The sequence below is a fragment of the Peromyscus eremicus genome, chromosome 10 (genome assembly GCF_949786415.1).
Source record: "Peromyscus eremicus chromosome 10, PerEre_H2_v1, whole genome shotgun sequence".
Taxonomy (NCBI): Eukaryota; Metazoa; Chordata; class Mammalia; order Rodentia; family Cricetidae; genus Peromyscus; species Peromyscus eremicus.
Window position 1 is genome coordinate 80,893,765 of NC_081426.1, and position 18,494 is coordinate 80,912,258.

Below are 18,494 nucleotides of genomic sequence, written 5' to 3' on the forward strand. Positions count from 1 at the left end.
TATTGAATTAAGGAAGGAGATTCTAAGTTAAAATACAGCACATTTTACTGATAACTGTTGCTTCTGTCTTGATAACCCCTTTGGTAATTGTAAGTTATATTATCTTATTGGGGTAACACAATCCCTAACAACAGCAGCTCAAGAGAGGAAGGGTTTATTCTGGCTCACAGTTCTGGGGTACAGTCCACCAGGGTGCAGAAGTTGTGGTGGGTGGAGCTTGAGGCACTGAGTCAAATAGCATCCTAGTTAGGTAGGAGAGAATGCTGAGGCTTATATCACCCATGAAGATGATGTCACACCCATTAAGGGTGGGTCTTCTCTCCTCAGTTCAACCTGTCTGTAAACACCCTAATAAACACCCAATAGGCATGTTTCAGCCAAGCTGACAATGGAAATTAACCATCATAGTCTGAGTTCCTAAAACTGGAGGTAATGGATTCTAATGACTAGGTAGTAGGTCCATGCAAATCAAGTGATGTCTTGTCTTTGGCTTTTAAATAAAATTGAATGATGCCATAAATAGGATGTAAGATATTTAAAATCTGTGTGGAGAGGCCAGGGCTATAGCTCAGTTGGTAGAGTGCTGGTCTTGCACTAGCAAAGTCCTGTGTTTGGTCTCTGGCACCATAGAAGTCAGGTGTAGTGGACATGTCTGTCATTCTAGCACTTAATAGTGGGGCAGGAAGGCCAAAACCAGCTAGAGATACATGAGACTCCATCTCAAAGAAAAAGAAATACTTTTTTTTTTCATGTTAAATTATGGTCTGTACTGGTACCCAGGGCTGAGAAACAAATTCTTCAAAGCTTACCACAAGGCACATTTATGAACTTGCAGTGTCTTTGGGAACCAAGTCTGATTAGTTATTGTAGATGTAACCAACTGTCTTATTAAATAATAAACACAGAACCGATTCAGAGAAGAAAGCCAAGAGGTCAGAGCTAAGAGCCTTACCCTTCCTGCTTCAGGGATCCTCTTCAGCCAAGAGAGCTCCCCGAAAGGGGCCTACTTCCTGTGTGTTTGTCTTTATATAGTCTTTCTGTTCTGCCTTCTCATTGGTTGTAAACCCAAACACATGACTGCCTCGTCACTGCCTGTCTGTAGAGACGTCCAGGTCTTCTATGGTTGGGATTGAGATTAAAGGCATGTGTCTCCAATGCTGGCTGTATCCTTTTACACGCAGAGATCTACCTAACTCTGTCTACCAAGTGCTGAGATTAAAGGCGTGCGCCACCACTGCCACACTCTTGCTATGGCTCTAATAGCTCTGACCCCCGGGCATTTTTATTTATTAACATACAATTAAAATCACATTTCATTACAAATAAAATACCACCATAAGTTATATCTTCTGGCTGATGGTACCTCAAGAGGTTCAAGGGCACCAGTAGCCTAAGGTTCAACTGGGGCAGAATCCCAGGCGGACTCCTCCTGTCAGAGCTCAGTTCTTCCAGGCTATTGGGCCAGAGACTGTTTTCAGCGCCTAGCACTGTAAGTAGCTCCCAACAGTGCTGGTTCTGTGAGATGGGTCAAGCAAGAAATTGGGAGTGCCACAGGAAACTCACAGTAGTCTATCACCTCATCTCAAGAATGGCTCCTATTACTGTTGTCACAATTTACTCAGAAGCAAGTCACTAGGTCTGCCTTTATCCAAGAGGAAGGGAATACACTACAATGAATGTCAGGAGGCAGGGAGCCACCTGGCTATCTCAGAAGTTGCATATCAGCCTGGTAGTGGCACACACTGAAGACACAGCTCTCCAAGACGGGTTGTGAGTTCAAGGCCAACCTGGGCTGTAGAGTTCTAGGACAGCATGTGCTATGAAGCATGACTGTCTCAAACACACTTTTTTTTTAATTGAATTTAAGGCCTGCTCCACAAGCCAGAACTCGTACCTGGTACCATTATTGGGGCTAAGAACCTGTGGCTAGGTAGGTCATAGGCTCTAGGGGAAAAACTTCTATCACTATTATGTTAAATGAACATAGCATTAAAATGCTTCCTAAGGACTTATTGCTGTACCCATAGACTGACCACACCTCTCAGTCTTCATCAATGAAACATCTTGCAGTAGATGGCAGCTAACACTGAGACCCACAACTGGTTTTGGTACAGAGAGTAAGGGACTGTGCAGTATTCAGCCCTAAACGAAACATCTGTATCACTCAACCTCCGTACAAAGTCCAGGGGTCATCACGGAAGAGAGGACAGAAAGACTGCATGAGCCGGAGTGGAGGATGACCACAGTGCTTTCCAGACACAGCAAGGCAGCTGCATTTAGGAACTCACAGCTCTTATGGTGGCATCCAAAGACCTAAGCAAGCACAAGAAAGACAAAATGCCAGCATGGACGGGGTAGGTGGGCAAGAAGTCCACCCCCTAGCAGAGGAGCTACTGCCATTTGACAGCTGCTGGGAAAGAAGAGTCAGTTTTCTTTAAGGGTGTGACCTCTGGTACATCAACTGCATTCTCTGGCAGCCCCCACTCTCAAGGATACTTGGGGAATACAAATTGAACCTGAGTTTTAAAAATACAGAGAGAGAGAACACGGGTGAGTAGGGAGGTAGGGTGGACCTGGGAGAAGTTTGTGAGGGGGGTGAATATGAGAAAAATACATTGTGTGAAATTCTGAAGAATTAATAAAAAATTTAATTTAAAAAGAAAAATTCAAACAAAATAAACTAGTCGCCTATCATAAGATGGTTGCTATTGCTTTTAAAAAGCATAGAAATAAAATTTACAGTCTTTTCAATGATTAAAAATAAATCACACATAAATTACAGACATTAAAAAGTATTAATTGAGTTTGTTGTGGGAGTTCAATAATAAAAGATGGCACTGTGGCCACTGAAGGTAAAGATATCAGAATCTGTCAACCCTAGCCTTTCCTGGGGTCTAAGTGGAATGTTACCACAAAGAGCAACAAAAGGAGCCGGGCATAGTGGCCCATGCCTTTAATCCCATCACTCAGGAGGTAGGGGTAGGTGGTTCTCTGTGAGTTCAAGACCAGTGTGGTCTACATAGTAAGTTCCACAACAGCCAGAGCTACATAGTGAGACCCAGTCCAAAAAAAAAAAGCAACAAATAGCCATGACAATGTTGTTAACTTTTATTTACATTCATTTATTCTCTGTGTGTATCTGTGTTTCTATAAGTGGACATCTCCCAGCATGTGTGAGAGTCTATTATCTTCTTCCACTGTATTGGTTCTGGATGGTAAAGCTTAGGTCATCAGGTTGGGCAGTGAGAGACTTTATCTGCTGAGCTATCTTGCCACCCCACAACATAAAACTGTTTGTAACTGAGCTGGAACTGGAAACTTATACACACACACATATAGACATGCAATTGAGTTTAAGCTTAGTATTTTGCCTCATAATAATCCCTAATTAACCTTAACATCACCAACATTTGACCACATAGGGAGACAAGTATAGACAGGAAAGTATCGAGAATACAGATACGTAAGCCGAAGTTGATGCACGCCGAAAGCGAGGCAGGCAGAGGAGACTCTGAGCCTGACAACTCGTCTGAAAAGAGCACAAAAAGACAATGCCTAGCTCTAACCTGGGATGTAGCTCAGGCAGTGCTGCCTAATATGCGCCAAGCCCCCGGGTTTGAGTCCCAACGTGGCATTCACTGTGCATGGTAGCTCACACCTGCAATCCCAGAATGTGGGAGGTGGAGACTGGAGGATCAGAGGCACAAGATCACACTCTGCTACATGTTCAGGGCCAACCTAGGTAGGTGGTTCTCTGTGAGTTCAAGGCCAGTGTGGTCTACATAGTAAGTTCCACAACATCCAGAGCTACATAGTGAGACCCAGTCTCAAAAACAAAAGACAAAAAACAGGAGACTGTGTGTCAAAAAAGAATAAAAAGAAAACAGACCAAATGTAAGCTGGAGCTGGAGACAACACTGTAAACGTGATGATCCAAGGGCTTACTGGCTCTACCGGGAGCCAAGCCGGAATTGCCTCCTTGGAGATACAGACCTCCTACGGCCATTCTCAGCTTCCTTATGATCTCACTCCTCCACGTTAGTCATTCAGCTAATTCACAGGAGCTTAAAGCTAGAGAGCAAACAAAGCAATGCTGAAGCCCTTAGTCCCCAAGGGCCCTGGGTGGAACACTTAACATATGCTTTACTTATTTCCGCCAGAGCCCAGTCTACCTTCTTACTGTTCAAGGGAAACATCACTAAGACAAAAATTTTCAAAGCTCATTCAAAATAAATATATTTTGCCTTAAGGATCCAGAAGCTTAGAAAAAATAGATGCTGAAAGCAAGTTAACTGTATGCTGTTCTAACACCCTAAAGAATGGGCAGGGTGGACTGGAGAGACGGCTCCATGTTTAAGATCACTGGCTTCTCTTGCAGTGGGCCTAGGCTGCATTTCCAGCACCCACATTGCAGCTTAAATGAATCTGAAATTCCAGTTCCGGGAATCTGACACCCTTTTTTGGCTTCCACAGGTACCAATCCCAAATATGGTACATATATATATATATACATGAAGGCAAAACATCCATGCACACAAATAAAAATTTTAAAAAGACCAAGATATGAGACTAACACTGTACAACTCACACAGAGATGGCGCAGCGTGAGGCCCTCCCCTTCACTCACCCTGGCGTAGGAACCGATGCCGTCATTTTACAGGTACTTATTAAGAGGCTTCCGGTACTAGTCCTAGGTGCTGGGAATACAGCGGAGAACAAAATTAATTTCTGCCCTGGAGCTTGTGTTCTGCTCAGGAGAAACATAAGGTAAGCAAATAAATCAAGGGCAGATCAGGGAGTGGTAAGTATGGAGATTTTCAATAAATAACACCTCTTGGCAGTTGTTCCAAGAAAATTGAAAAATGAGTCAAAAGGATAAGATGGATGTATATCAAAATATCACCTTTATGGCCACAAAAGCTTCAGTTGAAGAATGTTGGCTGATGAATAACTAAGCCCATAACCCCACATTCCCAAATTGGTAGACTTTCTCACCCAGTCACATACAGGCCTGGACAAGAGAGAATATTTCCTGCTGGAGAACTGCCCAGCTTATGGTATACAGAACCAAGAACACAAGGACTACTCAGAAAGTAGCTGCTTTCTAAGGGAGAAACAGAAAGATGAATGCCCAAGCATGCACAGCTTATTCTTCCCAATGCTTTAAACCAAATAAGTTATATATATCCCTTCCCTAGATATGCTAAGAATTACAGAGATACCATTAATAGTACATTAATGTAACTCCCTTGACATGGGAGAGAGCATTAGCATTAAAAAATTCATTTCTACCATATTCTCTAACATTCCCCATATCTTTGTACCTTTTTGTCAATTGGTGTTAACTATACAATAATCTATATCATTCAGCATAGAATATTAGGAGTCCTTTAGTAAGTACATAGTTCAGGATAGTAATTATATGCCAACATAGGCACATCCCACAATTAAGATATAAACTATAGCCGGGTGGTGGTGGCGGCGGCGGCGGCGGCGGCGGCGGCGGCGGCGCACGCCTTTAGTCCCCGCACTCGGAAGGCAGAGCCAGGCGGATCTCTGTGAGTTCGAGGCCAGCCTGGTCTCCAAAGCGAGTTCCAGGAAAGGCGCAAAACTACACAGAGAAATCCTGTCTCGAAAAACCAAAAAAAAAAAAAAAAAGATATAAACTATATATATTCTGTTATATAATTTCAGAGAAAAATTAAACATTCAAATCTTAAATCTCTGATTTAGTACCTAGAAGTATTTGAATTCAATGGAATCAAGAACTCTTATCTAGAAACCTCTATTGATGATGCAATAATCATCCACCAAGGGCAAATATGCATGACCTAAGGTGTGAAGCCTCCTTTCCAAACTGCCATAATTACTGCTTTCCCAGGTTAGTCCTCTCAATCAGGTATGTGCTGCCACATTAAAAAAATTAAAAAAAAAAAATCCCAGGCCAGGCAACCTGCTCTTGAGAAGCACATGTCAACTCTAGGGATGCAATGTGTATACAGTCCTCTTTTTAATTAATCAGTCTCTATCATCTATCTATCTATCTATCTATCTATCTATCTATCTATCTATCTCTATCATCTATTTATCAATCATCTATCATCTATTTATCATCTATGTATCTATCATCTGTCATCTATCCCCCCCCACTGCCCTCTCCGTCCCCCCACCATGGTGTGAGCAGCCTTGTCTTACCACATGCTTTCTGCCTTGCTGCCCTGCCTGAGACCCAGCACTGGAACCACCTGAACTCTGACTGATGAGCCCAAACTAATCTTTTCTCCTTTAACTTATTTCTCTGAGGTATTTTGTTACAGCAATAAAGAACTAACATGACTACACCACTAACTTCTGGTTGTTTTTCAAAGCATCAAACATTGGGGTTTTAGGGACGCTCACATTCCTTTTCTATTTAGTTCACAAGTGGCGGAGTGCGCGGAGCCTTAGATACCTACCATTGACGATATGGCCTAAACAAGGAGACCTGACTAAAAGGCAAGAATAAGTTATCCAATAAACTGATGACTGAAACACGTTTACATGAGAGAGACATCATTAAAGCCAGAACAAGTTCCTTTGTTGTGAGAAACAGACATTCAAAAGAAAAGAAATGCCAGCCAGGCCAGAAACACTCAGTGTATTCTTGGCAAATTTACCAAGCAGTTAACTGGTTAACTTCCCTGGGGTGAAGGAAGCAACGGTTGTACCATAATTTCCCTCCCGTGGAAGGGACCCCTGTTACAGTGAGTGGCTGTAGCAGACAACAGGAAGTAGAGCAGAGGAAATAGTACGTAGGGTCATTGGTAAGGGATGTGGAATAAGCTGCTTCTTGGTTCAGAGACCCGAGGGAGCAAGCCTCATGGAATCTGAGTGAGAAATGTGTGTTCTAAGCAGGAGGACTGGAAGAATCAAAGGTCCTGAAGAAAAAGATTGCTTGGTACGATAGAGCCACTGTTCCAAATGGGGGCAGGGGATATTTAGAGATATTAGTGATTGTCACATCTCAGGAATCTGCTGAAAGGAGACTGGGTATGCCACCAAACATCTGACAAAGCACAGGGTCACCTATCCAAGACAAAGCACATGCCAATGGCACCTAAAATGGAAACCCTGTACCAGAAACAGAGAAGTCAGTGATGAAACATGGCTAGTCAGTGAATGAGAGACAGAAGATGGATACAAAGAGGAAGTTGGTGCTAAAATCATCTAAGATCTTGCAGAACGTGTGTGGATTTTGGATTCCACTCTGAAGAAGATGTGAAATCATGGGATGGGTTCCTGATGAAGTGAAATAACCTGATCAGATTTCTTTGTGTGAGTGGGTATGCAGGTGTGTATGGTAGGAGGGGGGAATGTGTGTATGGAGGCCATGGATCAATACCAACTCTCACTGACCCTAATAGAGGTTACCAGTTGGCAAAACTGGTTGACCAACAAGCTCTAGGATCCCCCTGTCTCTGCCTCTCCAGCACTGGGATTACAGGTGCACGACACCATACCTGGCCTTTTACACAGTGCTGGGGATCTGAACTCAGCTCCTCATGATTGTGTAGCAGGCACTTGATCAACTGAGCCGTCTCCCAAGCCCCTTTTCCAGTTCTAGTTGTATCTATTTAGGTCTTTTCTACATCTTCTTAGCTAGTTGGTCCTTTTGTACTTTATCCAAAACAACTCCTTTCTGGGCTGGAGAGAGGGGGCTAAGAGCACTGGCTGCTCTTCCAGAGGTCCTGAGTTCAGGCTCACAACCATCTATGATGAGATCTGGTGCCCTCTTCTGGCATAAAATTGTATGTGCAGATAGAGCGCTCATATACATAAAATAAATAAATAAATCTTTTTAAAAAAAGAAAAAACAACTTTCATTTCTTTGATTCTATTTTGTTTACCTCTCCTCATGGGTCTTTCATTCTACTAATTGTGGGTTTAGTTTTTCCTCTTCTTTCCTAGATCCTCATTCACTTGCAATCTTTGTCTTTTTGTATTAGTGCCATGTTCTCTTCTTAAGTTCTGCTGAGCTAAATAAGATAAAATGACTACTGTATTTCAACAAAATATCCACTACATTATAGTTGCCATGTTTTTATCAGTTATCCTCATTATTTTGAACATTCATATGTAAATACTAGAGTCAGTCTCTAGAGAGCATTGAAACGTGAAGGTTTTTTGTACTCAATTTGTACTTCCATTGTTGTTGAGAGGGTATATTGGGGGGAGCATGGTATATATCACTGACTTAAAGATACATATTTTTAATATTTGATGGCTCTAAAAATCAGAATGTCCTTTGGTTTGGCTGTGATTTTAGTGTAGGTAAGAACATCAGGGTATCATATAATCAGATTCATCTTAAATTAGTGGTTTTGGTTAATAATTTCTTAAGACTGTATGTTAGTGGGTTTTTAAAATGTAACTTAGTTTTTGTTTCCCATATTCCTACCTTTAATTTAGGAATCATGTCTTTAACTGCCTCCTCCCTTTTCATTAGACATGCAGCCATCACCCCCTGCTGGACAGACTTCTCACCACTGCGGCTAGATTGTGACTATATGAAGCAAGAGGCATCACTATCGGCCCCTGAGTTCCATCTGCATTCCTTCATTGCTTCAGTATCCCAGAAGGTTCACTACGTGTGAACTGAGGCACATTAATAGTTTCTCTATTAAACAGAGAGTGATTGGAACTACTTGCTGCCCCGATTAACAGCAATACAATGCCAGATCTTTAAGAAAACTAGTAGGTCATCGATTACCGTAATACAACAGCCCGGCACCCCCTTCAGACCTACCACTTAAGGGCTGGCCATCTCACTCTCAGACTCTGAACTACCCCAGCCCCACATCCCAGCCACCAGCAAATCCTGGATTTGTCTTCCACATGTCCCCAGAACACCATCTGGCTTTTGTGCCATTGCTTTCTCTTGCTGTATCTCCCCCTACTCCTCTCCTCTACCCTAGATTCTCTACAGTTAATGCTCAACCAGAGTGTTTCTGTGTGTCGAGGGACTGAGTCACCATTTTTCACTTAACACAGCATTTTAAAGCTTTGTTTGAAAGCTAAAAGGTCATCGTAGTGCTTACAATGGCTCACACGAGGACCTCTGTATCAGGATCACAACTGGGAGGAAGTGGAGCCAAGATCTGAATTGTAAGCTTCAAATCCCAAAAGTAGATGTGAGATAAGATTTGTTCCCTGAATAAAGGTTTCACGGTGTAGGGAGCAGACAAAGGTAAAGAATACAATGGAAAACAGAGCATGATTAGCCTGAGACCTAACACTCTTTATCTCTGACACGCTGCCTCAGACTCTCAGCAGATGCCAGCCTCCCCACTCTAGACTGTCCCTAGAGACTCAGGACTACCAGGGCCACGGGTTGATTGCATCTGCGGTCTTCAGAACTAACTGTCGCGTCCGCCTCGACCAGCAAGGAAAACGCAACACCAGGCTCTTCTCCAAGCAGTTTATTCAGGAACCTTGAACAATCTTCCGACCCTCGGGAAAGCCAGCCCACGCCCTTTATAGCCACTGGGCAACCAACCCCGTAGTGCCACGTGGGTACTGCGGAAGCAAGCCAGATCCTAGCCTTAGCCAAATAAGGAGTTGTTTATCTCAGAGAGCACTCACCGTCGGGAGGGTGGAAGGCGGAAGCCAGATGCCGGCGCCATCTTTGAGGCGCGGCGTGCACAGCTCTCTACAACTAACAGTCCATAGAAAATAATATAGATATTTATTAAGTACTTAATGAGTTTATTAAAAGACCTTGAAGGATGTCTGAACCTGTCTTTCCTATTTGAGTCAAGGGTTAATGCTGAGAATATTCAGAATAACACCAGAACAGATTCAGACACTGTTACCATGAACCTTTTTTTAAGCAGAGGTTCAAAGAAATGTTTAAGCTTCAAACATTACCTAGAAAGAGTAACAAACAGAAAAATAAACCGCCACTGACCCTAAAATAAGAGTTTCAATTTCTCAATAGAGTCAATTTCAGAGAAAAAGACACAGGGAAAGTAACAAAGGATGATGACAATTCTGGTTTATCCCAACCATTAGCTTTACTATTTCTTGAGCCACAAAATTCTCAGCACAACTAAAAACAAGGCAATATGGCGGTGCCTGCCTTTACTCCCAGCAATCCGGAGGCAGAGGCAGGCAGATTTCTGAGACTTTGATGCCAGCCTAGTCTACATAGTGAGTTCCATGAAAGCCAGGCTACGTAGTGGGGCCCTGTCTCAAAAGATAAGCAAGGAAGAAAAGAAGAGAGAGAAAGAAAGAAAGGAAGGAAGGAAGGAAGGAAGGAGAGAGAAAGAGAAAAAGAAAGGAAGGAAGAAAAAGAAAGAAAAAAGGAAAAGAATCAAATAAGAAGAAGAAACAGAGACAAGGGTGTAGTATTGAAAAGCAAGGCACTGATTCTACAAAAGAGCAAAACAACAAGCCTTCCCCTTTCCAGTGAGTTTGGTGTAGCTCCATTAAAGTTCAATCTTCAGCATAAAGTAGCTCACCTGACCTTCCTCTCAGCATCCACCGAAAACACTCTCGGGCTGTGTTCCCACTGGCAACAGGCACCTTATAACTGCCAACTTGGAAAAAATAGTAATCATCTCCCATATACTCCACTTTCCTGGATTTACTTTCCTTGCCCTTCAAGAGAAGGGTAACATATCCCAAGTATCAGTGGGAGCCCTCCAGTCTGTTAGTAAAGGGGCACTGTGAGCTGCGTATTATGCAGAACTTGTTTTTCTAGGAATCTCATTTTATTGTTAAGAAGACATGCACTTCTAATTCTACAGCTCTCATGCAGACAGTGTCTCAACAAGTAAGTCTAGGGCATTACTACCGCCAGTTGATTCAATAAAGTTATGCTATCCAATCCCAAGACTTTCACATAAATAACACCTTATAAGAAAGCCTGTAAGGGAGAAATGCTGGGTCCTTATAAGGGGTATCTGGCAAAAGCTTACATTTGCGGTGAAGCTGGGAATGAAACAGGAATACTCTGGCTGTTGGTTATGCAGAGAATAGGAAATCGATCCCAGAATCCCCAGCGATTACAAGCATACCTGAGCTGGGTGGAAGAGCCCAAGCATGTACAGACAGGCAGAGCCAGCACCGGCTTTACTGCCCACAAAGACACTGCTGCCATTGTCTTCCGGCTTATCAAAGAACCTATCAAAGTCCCTCCAAGTCAGTGACCCCCAAATTCACTGTGAACCCAGTATACTTCACTTTAGACTCTGCTCATACTGCCGCTCCAACTACTAAAACCCACCTTTCCCTCCCCACTTTAACCCCAATGTTTCTTTGCATTTAGTCCAAGATTGCATAAGAAAAACTTTCTCACTAAATCTAAACAATTCTGCACATAGGAAAAGAGGTGAAATTGTAAACTGTAGATCTCGCCTCTTACTTTATCCCCTTTCACAGCTGTCTAGAGGATAATAAAGGCAGGCCGTACTGCAAGTATTTATTTCCCGCACTGCCAAACCACAGGCCACTATTGTTAGAGGAACGGTGAAATCTGCATTCATTAATCGTTCGAAGATGAGTGGCATAAAACCCCTTACAATATTACTGCTATGATTCAGCTCTGTTTAAAAAAAGAAATCAAAAATAAAATGTGAGGGCTAGAGATGTACCTCAATTGGAAAAAGACTGATCAGGTATCAGCAAATCCCCCCACACTGCATCAATCAAGGTGTGGTTGGAACATGCCTGTAATCTCACAAGCAGGTGAAGGCAGAAAAACCAGAGGTTTCTCTCTGGCTGCACAGCAAGCTTGAAGACAACCTGAACTACATGAGACCCTGCTTCAACAATAAAATAATAAAATAAAATATGATTCTGGAGATAGACTGTCCAACACATATTCACTTTTTACATGCATAGATGTTTATTTAAATTTCATGTATATTATTTTCCTCTATCGATGCATTAACTGTATGATTTTAGCAACCATACATTGCTTTAAATACCAAAGGAAGCATATTACTATTAGCACAAATGTAGGCTGTTTTTAGAAGGCTTTTGTATTTGATTCATATTACTTTTAGTTTACTTAGCATGATTTTTTCCCAGATCTCCACACAGAGCTCAGCTCATGTGTCCTGCTCCTGGAGGTACTTGGGCCATTTTTCGTTGGCCCTCTACTATTAGAATAGATTAGACAAAGACTAGTTATTCCTAACAGGCATGGCGATTGAGCAAACCTCCGGTCGGCTATTTTTCCTCTCTGAGATACAAACACTGGCTCTTCCGCAGTATGGAGTAAGGGAAGGGGACCACACAGAAATAGCAGTCCTGGATGTTTTCCCAGTGTTAATCTGGGGAAAATCATGCCAAAACACTTGAAGATTTTTTTTTAATTTATTTATTTTATTTTATGTGTATGCATATTTTGCCTGCATGTATTTATGTGCACATATGTGTAGTGGGTATTCACTCTGCCTATGACCCTGGGATACCTGGCCTGATATTGGTGGTGCTTTTTGTCTGCCTACGTGACCTCTTAAAAGAGAAGGGGAGGGAGCTCGTGCTCTCTCTTGGGTTGTGGAGACCAAGTCAGGCAGCATGAAGTGGGCATGCGATCTCCATATTTCCCAGACAAAGCGGAAGGACTCTGCAACTGGATGTACCTTATCCTGTACCTGTGAGTCTGTATTCCCATAGCAGCCATTAATAAATTGATATATATTCCTATATACACCCTTTTGGTTCATGATTCACATATGTGTGACTGTTGCCTGCAGAGGTCAGAAGAGGGTATTGGATCCCCCTAGAACAGTTGTGAGTCACCAAAGGGGTGCTGGGAACCAAACTCTGGTCTTCTGTTGCAAGAGCAACCAGTGCTCTTATCCACTGAGCCACCTCTCTGGCCCTGAAAACACAGTTTCACTCTTGTCTGGAATCTACCTGTTCTATTGAGCAAACTATCTTTAAAAGCAAACTATCTTTTGGCCTACCCGTACCTAACTGGCACCTGAGGGGCAGATATAAGTACCTATGTGACTTCCTGGATGTGACTTTGTGTGTCCTCTATAAGACATCCCCATGTCCTCCTCCTGTTCTCAATGGGCAGCACAATACCTGAGCAGTCCAATCTTTTCAGGTACCTGATAATCATGGTGAATGCACACAAGCATTCAACCTTTGGGAATCTTTTGTTTTTACAAGGCAGAGATAATGTTTGTTCTTTAATGTATCCCCAAATCAATGATTCCACCATGCCACTAGTGCCTGATACAATGAATTGTATCTAATACAGTGATTAATGTGACTGTGTCCTTTTCCAATAACTTTTAAAATAATTTTTATTATTAACACATTGATGGTGCAGATCAGCAGGATTCACTTGGATGTTCCCATGCATGCACACAGCACACACTGACCATATCCACCCGCCCTTCACTCACCCTCGCCGTTCCAGCACCCTTCAGCGTCCCTTGAAATTACACCAGTACTTTCAAGTCAGTGTTTTCTGCTTGGCTGTTGTTGTTTACTGTATCCTTATATGAGAGGAAGCACGTGATACTTGTTTTTCTGTGTCTGGCCCATTTCGCTTACTATGTTGCCCACGAGTTCCATCCATTTTTACAGCCAATTCCATCCATTTTTACAGGGCTTCATTCTTCTTTACAGCTGAAAAATATTTCAAATTATGCATAGATAATTTATTTCTTTATCTTTTCATCTGCTTGGTGCACCTAAGCTAATTCTCTGTCTTAGCAGATCGCTCTTGGGGCTGACTTTTCCCCCTTTGGATCATGAATGCTAGTGTGGCCCTGGGTTTCCCATTTATATCCAGAAAACTGGGTGACACTGTGTAACTTCCTCACACATTATCTCCTTTAATCCTTCCCAGGCTCGTCTGAGGTAACATACTATTTACCCATTTTATACACAAGGAAACTGAGGATGACTCCCCTGTCCCCCTCCCCCGACAAAAAAAAGATAAAGCATGAAAGGATACAGAGAAGGTGAGATATGGCTGTGCTCCAATGCAGGCTGCCATATACCGGTTCTGTGAAGTGTCCCAGCAAGAACGACAGCTATGGAAACAACTCTCGTGACCATTTGAAGAGAAACAGGAACAACAATAGAGACAGAATGGAAAATACTTAATTTTGCTAAACTAGTCACAGAAAGGGAAAGTTTGGCCATGTGTTTTGTTTTATTTTGCAAAACACTAACTTAGTACCTAATGACAGTTCTACGCATGAACAAGTATTAACCCCTAAACATATGCCTTACTTATAGTCAGAAAAACAGCTTTTATCACCATTAAGCATCAAACATCAAAGTGACCACTCTTCCTAGAAAAGTCTTTAATAACAATTCTATGATAAATGTAGACACATTGTTCTAGAGCATTTAATTAAAGCCTTTTTAAAGATACTATGGAATAGATGGGGATAACATACAGTCTTGTTCACATACACTGAAGGTCAACATATGTCAGTTCTAAGCCCTGGGTTCATTCCGAGAGTACCACAATGTCCTGTTCTGGGTACTTCAACGGAGGCAACCATCTATCTCTGTAACTGTCACTTTTCTTAGCCTGTCACCGAAGCCATGCCACCCAGATTTCAAGTCCACTGACACATTTCAGTTCTAAGCTGGTTTACCTAAGGGAAAGTTAAATATTTAGCATCAAGGAAAAAAATAGAGAGGCTAGCAACCCCACAGTTGGCATCTTACAGGTGAATAGACAGTCCCCCTCAAGAAGCTTGTGTCTAACAGTGACAATACAAATGGAAATGAATGATGCACACAGGACATGTGCTGCACTAGAAGCATATGATACTCTATGAGGCAAAAAAAAAAAAAAAAAAAAGATGAATCTCTAAAGGATGTCATTAGGGCCCCAAACTGCAAATTAGTCATTTACTTGAAAACGATTATTGGAGACAATGTAGCACTATGAATATGCCTGTTAATATAAGTTTACTCTTTAAGCCACTGTCTGTGAAATTCAGATTCCAAGGATAGCTAGTAGGTGTTACTTCAGAAAGACTACATTTGAAGAAGGTCATTTTATATATATTGTTTTTGGTGAGTTATATATCCGTCAATATTTCAGGCTTTGCTGAATACTATAGTAAGTATCAAAATTTGGTTTATTGTTGAAATATTTTTATTAATCAAGACAAATGTTAGAAGTATACCAATATATCAAAATATATTGGGACTAGAGAGATGGTTCTGTGGTTAAGAGTACCTATTGATCTTGCAGAGGACCTGGGTTCAATTCCCAGCACCTACATGGTGGTTCACACATGTCTGTAACTCCAGTCCCAAGAGATCCAGTGCCCTTTCCTGACCTCGGCAGGTACCAGACTGTGGTACATATACATACTTGCAAGCAAAACATTCGTACATATAAAATAATAAAAAGAATTGTTAAAACCATGTGTGGTCTAACAGATTATTAGGTTTGGCAGTGGCATGTTACCACACACGTCATTCTTTCTTTTAATAACTGTCACATCTTTTTTTTTTTTTTTTTTTTTTTGGTTTTGGTTTTTTTCAAGACAGAGTTTCTCTGTGTAGCTTTGCGCCTTTTCCTGGAACTCACTCTGGAGACCAGGCTGGCCTCGAACTCACAGAGATCCACCTGCCTCTGCCTCCTGAGTGCTGGGATTAAAGGCGTGCTCCACCACCGCCCGGCCACATCTTTTTTTATTCAATTAATTTTTTTCATTTATTTTACATACTGACCACAGTTTCCCCTCCCTCCTCTCCTCCTGTTTTCTCTTCCCCCCTCACCCCCACTTCCCATCTACCCCCTTCCCATCCTCCACTCCTTCTCTATCTCCATTCAGAAAGGGGCAGACCTCCCATGGGCTTGAACAAAGCACACCACATCAAGTTGAGGCAGAACAGAGCTCCTCCCCCTACATACATCCTTCTTACAATGTGGTAGCCAGAGCTTCCTAAAAAAGAGTTGGGATCTCATCAGACTTACTTAACAAGTGTGGACTATTGCACATCTGTTGTCAAAAGCACATTTATCCAGGTTGTAGGGGAAGTATTTAGTGTAAGTCCTTACAAAAAGTGTTACCAGTGAGCTAACACTGGTTACCCTGCTTTCAATCTACAATTTCTATGTGATGCTGAATAAACTTTTATGCAGTGAAGAACTTCTAACCATTCCTTCTATTCTGGTGAGGCTACCTTAGGAGGACTAGAGAGAGTGTGTTTTTAAAAAATACATTGTATTCCTACACTTTAAAAAAATCACTAAAAACTACTGTTCTAGTGGAACCTCATAGTTCTACTCCCTTGAAACAATATTCTCAGAACATTTATTATCCCATGGATTGAGCAAAGAAATGGGGAGTAGCAGAGAAAAGAAAATCAATGAGTTATATGACAAAATCAACCACGTAAAGGTTTACATTTCCCTTATTGGAATCTCAATTTTCAACCAGTCTCTTAGTGTCTGAATCATCTATAATCTAATCCTTGTAAGAAATAAGAAAGTCATGTAACATTCCCCACTGCAGATTCTAATCTCATATGTATGTGTACATATATATAAAATATCTTTTTATATATGTGTATATATATCACAATAGTTATGAATATAGAGGATGAATGCTTTTGTCTGTTGAGTCTTTCCAGATGATTGATAAGTCTATAGGTCACCCCAGGGATCCCCTAGTACAAACATTAATTGTAAAAGTGTCAAATAAAACCAGCTACTATATTGGCCAGCTTTGGGGGCAGATTTCTTACTTTGCAACTTCTCTAACTATATCCCTTTGCAAGGTCAGTCTTGCTGAAATTCTCATCTATTGTGTCTTTTCCAAAAGATAAAGTTGTTAAAAAAAAAAAAGAAAAAAGAAAGAAAGAAAAGAAAAAAGAACAGAAAAGATTATGGCATCCCTGCTTCCTGATCTTAACACGGGTATTTCAGTTATGACTTTGATGTAACACAGAAAGCAGGTCTTAGGCAAAGACTCTTGGATGAATATAAATTAGCTTGAAAAGTCTTGCTATTGCCGCTGGGGAATTTAGGAGGATGGTGTTATTATAAGCAAAGATGCCACGTGTGTCGTTTCATAATGACACATTTCTTTTGTAAGACACTGACATCTGGGCAGCTTCAGAACTCTGGGGGTTCAGAAAATAGAGTAATTAAGTAAGCAATAATATGTCATCCTAAGGGAGCAAACCTATCTCAGGGAAGCTACATTACCCGGAAGGTTTTTGTTCCATGATTTACATTGCTAAATTGGGTAGATTATATTTGGATCTCCGAGTAAAAGGAACCTCAATATTCATTGTGTTTATCAGTGAATGTGAACATCTGTTTTGTTTCTCTCTTGTTCTGTGAGAGGAGTTTACTCTGAGACTTGCTTTTGAATTAAAGATGGTTGCCAAATGAACAAACGTGAGTGTGCCGATGTTCCTTATATTGAACTATCTATTAAAAGTATGTTTGTGTATTTACTACAAAATTCCATAAGTTACTGAAAAACTGCTGACGTCAACGGCAGCAAATGAACAAAGGCTGGGCCATAGTTATAGTAATCAGACAGGGGCAGAGAGGGAGAACGGGAAGGGACTGAATTCCGACACTGGTTAAGGACCTCATTGGAAAGTACCATTTAGAGTAGAGGATGTCTCCCTAGGCCACTATGACCAACATTTGTGCAAAGCTTAGGGGCCTTTTGTATGCCTCTTTTAAAAGTCAGAAGCCAATTTAACTTCAAAAACATGCTTTCCTTCTTATCCAAATAAAACACTAATTCTGTTGACTTCTGTAAAATAAGACTCACTGAGTAGCTCACATTCTAGCACACTTTCACGGCTGACAGGTCAGACTGGAACCACATGCTGTGATACCTTGCTTTCTTCTTCGTGATATTTGAGAGGCTAATATACATTGATTTGGCTGGAACACAGTACCAATCTATTTAGTCAAACATAATTCTGGTTGCTTTGGTGACATGTTTGGGGAAAGGGATGAGACTAGCATTTAAACCAGAAGGTTTTGGGTAAAGCAGATGCTCCTTCAAAAACGTGACTAATCTTCCCATCACAAGGCCCTCAGGCAGCAGGAATCTAGCCAGTGGATGGGTCTGTTTGTAAACTCTTCCTTCCCTCCCCAGCCCACGGGCTTGCCCTGCAGGTTGCAGATTGCCAGCATTCCCAGTTGCTTGAGTCAATTCCTTAACCATATCCTCTTGGTTCTGCTTTCTCTAGAAACTCCTGATTAATGTGGGGTAGAGTGTGTGCCCCGTTATCTAAATATACTCAGTTGCTGAGCATGTGAGGAAGAAAAGATAAAGGAAATCATTCTAGGTTTGGAGCAGGAGAAATATTAGAAATCATTTAATCTCCTGTGTGAACATTTCTGGTCAGTTTTCTCTCCATGGGAGCCAGGGCAATTAAATAGGGTCAGTATCCCAAAGCTACTCCCAGCATCTATTGCGCTCCTCATCGCTGACAGGAAAACTTCAAGGAGGGAGGGTTTCCTTTGGCTCCCAGCTCCT